The sequence below is a fragment of the Triticum urartu genome, chromosome 2A (genome assembly GCF_056163025.1).
Source record: "Triticum urartu cultivar PI428250 chromosome 2A, HENAU_Tu73, whole genome shotgun sequence".
Classification (NCBI taxonomy): Eukaryota; Viridiplantae; Streptophyta; class Magnoliopsida; order Poales; family Poaceae; genus Triticum; species Triticum urartu.
Window position 1 is genome coordinate 14078649 of NC_141874.1, and position 7019 is coordinate 14085667.

At 50.9% G+C, this 7019-nt stretch overlaps 1 pseudogene; it reads left to right on the forward strand.

The window, feature by feature from the left end:
- The first annotated feature begins 284 nt into the window (after nucleotides 1-284).
- On the forward strand, nucleotides 285-4735 carry LOC147982915 (uncharacterized; annotated as a pseudogene).
- Nucleotides 4736-7019: the final 2284 nt, after the last annotated feature.

A 7019-nucleotide genomic window follows, 5' to 3' on the forward strand; every position in this document is an offset into this window, starting at 1 on the left:
CCCGGCAGTGGTGACGTCTCTCGATGTCGTTTTCCTCATTGGAGGCACAATCGAGGTCCCTCTTATCCACACCCGACCCCCCTCCCAGAAGAAAGTTCAAAATCTGCCTTGGATTGGGCGGCGGCGGCGCCATGTGCGTCGTACCCTCCATGGAGGCGCCGTCTTGGGATGCTTGGGTTTATGGGAAAGGGTTGCTGTAGGCGGTGGGCTCCGGGTGACCAGGGCTCGAGCGACGACGGTGGGTGGAGGTTGGCAGGTGGAGCGGCGTGGCATCTACCGCGTTGATGACGGCAGGTCTTGGCGGCATGGTGCAGCTGAGCCTCGGCGATGGATGCATCTGGATGGAAGAGCGCAGGGCGGTGGCACTGGAGGAGCCGTGGCGGCGTCGACGGATGGCTGGCCTGGCAAGGATGATGTGGATCTCCTTCCTGGAGATGGGTCAGCGGTTCAATGGTGATGGCGGCTTCTAAAACGTGTGCATGCGGTATACGCTTTAGTTTTGCTAAACCGGGTGCAGGTTCCTGATGCGTCATGCGGGCGGACCGGCGATGACCTCGGTTCTAGATGGTGGGAGTGAGGGCACTCCGCATTATCGAGTTTGTAGTTATGAGTGGTGGTTTCGGGTGGTTTGATGTATGTTCTTGTCAACCCGTTGTTGAATAATTAATAAAGATGGCTGTGCGCACTGATCGATGCAGAGGCCGGGGGTTTCAACCTCCTTTTCATTTTATTTTTTGCTGAAATGCATAACATCGATGCCTATACTCTTATTTTTAGTTGTATATAATATGAACAACATGACTTTTTCCTGGTCATAAATTGCTTGGAAAAATGCAACATTGATGCTAAAATCCCGACTAGATTATGGCCAGTGATGGAGATTATTTTGTATGCTGATGGTACCGGGGCGGCTGCATGGCATAGGGCCGCACGCTCGACTTCGACATCGCCGTCTTCAACAAGGAGAAGATCTCGCTCGCCGGCCATGACGAGGTCCGGACCTGCACTCCCGTTCCAATTCCTTGTCCCTCTCCAGGAATTGGTTTCTGATGTTTTTTTGTTTTGTGTGTGCCTCTGCAGTATATGGTGGCGGGCGGGCAGAACCTTTTCGCACTGCTCTCGGATGCCTCAAGGGTGTCAAGCCCTCTGTCGTGGTCGGATGGGGCTCCTTGGTTCAGTCCCATCACTGCACAGTTTCCCTCCTATCTGTCGAGATTTACTATGTCCCCCTACTGCTATTCTACTGAATATTGTTCTTGGAGCATCAAAGCCAATTGCTTTACTGGTGAACATGTGATAGGAGGATTCGTGGTTTACCGTTATTAGACCTATATGTAAATACATGCACAGGAGGATTCTTGGAGCCTTGTACAATTAGTAAGGCCATCAAAGCTAATTGCTTTACTCGTGAACATGTATAGGAGGGTTCATTATTAGACCTCTGTACATACATGTTTGCTCTGTGCTATGAAAAAAGACTCCTTTGGTGGTGAGAATAAAAAGGAAGAAATTTACTACTCACAATAAGATTTAATTGGGTGAACTGTGGAATCTGACTTTGTTAGAGGAAGGTTCAGAACTCACCTTTTCTTTCTTGCAGGATTGAGAAGATTGCGACTTTGGAACCTTTTTGATATATAGAAAGAAAGCAGATTGTGCTTGTAGATAATGGTAGTGAGAGGATCAAATTTATGGAATGTGGAGAGAGGTTTCACGGATTGTACTTGTACAGAAAGAGAGCAGATTGTGTTTCTTTTCAGAAGATAACTTTTGCCAGCCATTGTGTTGCTTGCAAGCAGAATACTTACTGATTCTGCTGAAGGTGTAGTTTATATATATATTGTGTCAGTCCTAACGTTAGTATATGCAACCTAACATGTCCTGTTAGTTTTGTTTATTTGCATCTTCTGCTTTCAGTCCATGGACACATGCAACATATGCAGAACCAGTGCAATCTGAAATTCCCTGGTCGAACCTGCTTTGAGAAAATAGTACCCAATGTTCCATGCTTTCCACTCTCTTTTGGTGATTATTTTGTGATTCTGTAAATAAAGGGAAACTGTTTTCGGATCACCCGTCCCTGCACCGCACTCATCATGCAGTTTGATACAGCTTGTGATATACCTTACACGTTCAAAACCATTATATTGTATGAATACCTTTGTAGGTCATTAGGCACAGTTGGAGTTGGTTGTGATGTAAATGTACATCTCTGGTCTGACTTGTAGTTTGACTAAGGTACTGTTGTATTGGCGTGTTTACGTTAATTATGTATGGTTGTCTGGTTGAGAAGTCCGCTGCGTGCATATTTGATATGAGATAATTATGTCTTAACTAGGATGACTCAAGAAATTTCTCTCTACGATTATACATGCGTTGCACGTGCACGCTTACTAGTTTATACTATACAGAACAAGAGTACTTCACCTCTTTTTGTTTCATGCCTAATTGCAGAACTACCGGACACTTGTACAATCCACATATGTAGATAAGGGAGAAAGAGACATTTAGGTGTTGTTCAAGAAATTATCTCTCGTCACTTTTAGCCCAAGAGAAGATAGAGTCCAAGTCTCTCACGTTCTGGACTCAGATTCGTACTGCATAGACATACCTGACTCAAAATGCCAAGAACTTTTGCATCCAGACTCTGAATTGGGTGATTCTTTTTTTGTTGGAAGGTTTATTTCGTGCACTGTCCAACCCAATTGGATTCAACGTTACACCCACAGCCCCTGTTGTTACATACATGGGACCATTTACTAGAACTCGTGCATGCCAATTAAATTACCATGTACTTTCTTTTCTTGGTAATGATTCTAATGTTCATGAGAATATGATGTTGCCTAAATTAAATACATTTGTTTTCCTTACAAATGAAGGGTCTATATTGGACAAGAAGAATGAACATAGGAGCATGATCAAGCATGGAGATGATGGCATGTGCATGGGGAACAAGAACAAAGTTTTTGGTGGAGTTTTCAGCACTTTGGAGCCACCATGTTGACGTACAAGGACATGGACGAAATATACAAGATGGTCTTTCATAAATTTCGTCCATAGCTTAATATAGGTGTTGCCCCATCTTATTTTTGGGCCAGTCCCATGTAATTTTAAAATACTACTTATAGACTATTTTTTAGAGTCCGTATTGTAGGAGAAATGACTCAGGAAGTGTTTTAGTCCCACCTTGCCAATGGGGGATGAAATCCCTTCTCTTTTCCCCTAAAAATACATCCCTTAAGGCACTATTTAGACTTTAGTTTTGTTTAAATCAAAAGTTCGCCATAGTTGTAGCTTCGCGTACTTTGTTTGTGTTCTACTGTTAGAATCTGTGTATATAGTGTTGTACATTGTAACGTTTATCTTGTTGTACTCTCCGGGTTTGTTGGATCATGCCGCGCCATGGCCTGCGTGCCTACATTGTAGGGAGATGGGTGCTCCACTTTCCTGACTTATTCTCTGTACTCTGTAACAGTGAGCATCAATCAAGGAAATATTGTTTCCAACTTGGTATCAGCTGCTTCCAGGTCCCCTTCATGGCCGGCACAAACTCCTCCCCGTCCGTCGCCGCCATGGACTCTGTCACCTCTCCGGCCTCCCTCACTTCCACCGCGCCTGCCGCCACCACTGCCGCGGCCTCCTCCTCCACTTCCTCCCCGCCGTTCGTCTTCGGCACGGCACCCTCTCTCTTCAGCAGCAGCTCCGCCGCGACCGGATCGCAGTTCGCCCCTCTCTTCTCCTCCGCCACTACGGCGCCACCACCCCCTGCCCCCGCCTCTCCATCTACAACGACCATATCTCCAACCACATCAAGTTCCTCCTCAACCCTGCGGATCACAACTACCACAAATGGAAGTCCTTCTTCCTCATGGTCCTCATTCGCCACGGCGTCAAGTTTCTCATCGAGCATCCTCCTCCTCCCAACGCCGATGCTGCCTACCTCGAGCTCGATGCCCACGTCGTTATCTGGATCTACGCCATGCTCGCCAACTCCATGGTGGATCACGTCGGCGGCGCCACCAACACCTTCGCTCTCTGGCACAAGATCAAGGATTTCTTCCTTGCCAATCGTGCTGCCCGGTTCATGATCCTCAACCGGCAGTATCGCAACCTCAAGCAGGGCGATCTTCCTGTGGCCGAGTACGCGCGGCGCATGAAACTCCTCACCGACGGTCTCGCCGACATCGAGCACGCCGTCACCGAGGTCGATCTCCGCACTCAGTTTCTTCACGGCCTCGACACCATTCGAGTCGTCCTCGGCAACCAGGAGCTGCCCTTCAACACCGTCCTCTCTCGGGTCATCCTGGTCGAAGAGTCCCAGGCGCAGCGCACCGCTGAGGAGAGCGCCTCGGCGTTTGCGCTCCCCAGTGGTGACCGCGGCCAGAGCAGTGGCTCCGGCGGTGGTGCTCGCGGTTCCGGTGGAGACCGCACCAACAACCGCCCCCAGGGCCACCTTCCTCAACAGCAGCAGCCTGCCCCTGGTCGTGGACGCGGTGATCGCTCGGCCGATGGCGGTGACTGTGGCCGCGGACGTGGCTGCGGTCGTGGACGTGGCCGGGGCGACCAGTCGGGCCGCGGATCTGGATCGCAGCTCCAGTTCTCGCCGTTCACAGGCTACTTTGCGCCCTACGGCATGGCGCTCCCCTCACCCCGCTCTGGATGGGTGCCGCCGAACGCCGACGGCGTCCTCGGCCCACGCCCCGGCTCCCACGCGCACGCCTACCCCATGTACTAGCCTGCACCGCCTCCTCCGTCCTACCCGCTCCAACCGCCGTCATGGGAGCACCTTGCGATGCTCAACGCCGCCTACAGCAACTCCGGCTTCCCCACCACTCCCGACACCGAGTGGTTCCTCGACAGCGGCGCCTCTTCCCATGTGACGGGCAGTCAAGGTAACCTCACCACGTCAAGTTCTTCATTAACGCATGTACCTCGCAGCATTCTTGTTGGCAATGGTCACTCTCTTCCCGTCACTACCACTGGATCTACCGTCCTCCCCCCTCACGATTTTAAACTTACCGATATTCTTGTCTCCCCAAACATCGTCACTAGTCTTATTTCTGTTCGCATGTTTACTAAAGATAATTCTTGCTCCAATGAATTTTATCCGTGTGGTTTTCTTGTGAAGGATCTACGCACTCGGAAAGTTCTCATGATCTCCGCTAGCACCGGCGACCTATATCCATTCATCGGCAATAATCCGGCGACGGCGACCGCTTTCCTCACCACTTCCTCGGCGTTGTGGCACCGCCGACTTGGACACCCAAGCGCTCACACTCTGTCCACATTATCTCGCGACTTTCTTAGTGTTTGTAATAAGGAGCCACACTCTGTATGTAGTGCATGTCAACTAGGACGCCAACCACGTCTCCCTTTTCCTTCCTCTACTAGCAAAACTTGTGCTCCCTTTCAATTAATTCACTGTGATTTGTGGACCTCTCCGGTTGTAAGCTTCTCTGGATATCAATACTACCTCATTCTGTTGGATGATTACACGCATTATTCGTGGTCCTTTCCTATGCGCCATAAGTCCGACACCTCCACTATCCTCCAACGCTTCTTCACATATGTTCACACCCAATTTCATGTCATCATCCAAACCACGCAATGTGATACGGAGGTGAGTTTATCAACTCTTCTCTCCGCTCCTTCTTCTCCTCAAACGGCGTTGTCTATCGCTTTTCTTGCCCCCACACCTCCCCACAAAACGGTAAAGCCGAACGACTCATTCGCACAACCAACGATATCGTCCGCACGCTCTTACTCCAAGCCAACCTCACTCCCCCGTTCTAGGTCGAGGCCCTCCACACCGCCACGTACTTGCTGAACCGCCGCCCCTCTCGCACCATTGCACCTCACACACCATACTACCTTCTCCATGGCACACAACCTGATTATTCACACTTACGGGTCTTTGGGTGTTTATGTTTTCCCAATTTATATGCCACCACCGACCGCAAACTAGCTCCCCGCTCCTCCCGCTGCATCTTCCTAGGATACCCACTCGAGCACAAAGGCTATCGGTGCTATGATCTCACCACTCGCCGCGTCATTGTATCGCGCCATGTCACGTTTGATGAAAACGTGTTCCCGTACACGCCCACACCGCCCTGGCACACCAGCACCACGACCACAGAAAATCCCCATGCAGCCTCGACCCCACCGGATCTCTTGGATCGCCCGTACCCACCTCCACCTACCTCGGACGGGGCCCCACCTCCTCCACCAGCGACTCAGCCACCCAATCCCGCAACCCCCTCTCCCACCCCCTCCGCCACGTGCTCGCCCACCCCTGGCTCGCCCCCCGCTCGCTGCCAATCCGCCTCGTCCAGCGCGCCTGTATCCCCAACTACCCCCCGATCCCCCTCGCGATCAGTTCCCACTAGCTCGTCTGCCACCGTATCCGCCTCGGATCACTCGCCACATGCAGCTGCGTCCTATGTTCCTGTCCCCACCGAATCCTCCTCGCTTTCCACACCGTCCACTCCGCCTGTGCCACACCTCCCTCGCCATGCCATTCCAGTTCAGCCACCCAACAATGCACACAGGATGTCCACACGCGCTAAAACTGGTTATCTTATGCCAAAACGCTTATTTCTTGCTGCCACCTCCTCCGACACCATATCTCCCATCCCACCCACCTACAAATCAGCCCTCAAAGACCCACATTGGCACCAGGCAATGCTCGAGGAATATACTGCTTTAATGAACAACTTTACTTGGTCCTTGGTGCCTAAACCTGCAGGTGTCAATCTTGTCACGGGAAAATGGATTTTTTGGCACAAATTTAACCCGGATGGCTCTCTTGCTCGCTACAAAGCTCGGTGGGTCATGCGTGGCTTTACTCAAGAGGAGGGTGTGGACTATGGTGAAACTTTCAGCCCGGTGGTCAAACCAGCAACCATCCGTGTGGTACTCAGCATTGCTACTTCTCGCTCATGGCCTATTCACCAGCTCGACGTCAAGAATGCATTTCTTCATGGGGATCTTCACAAGACAGTGTATTGCAGCCAGCCTTC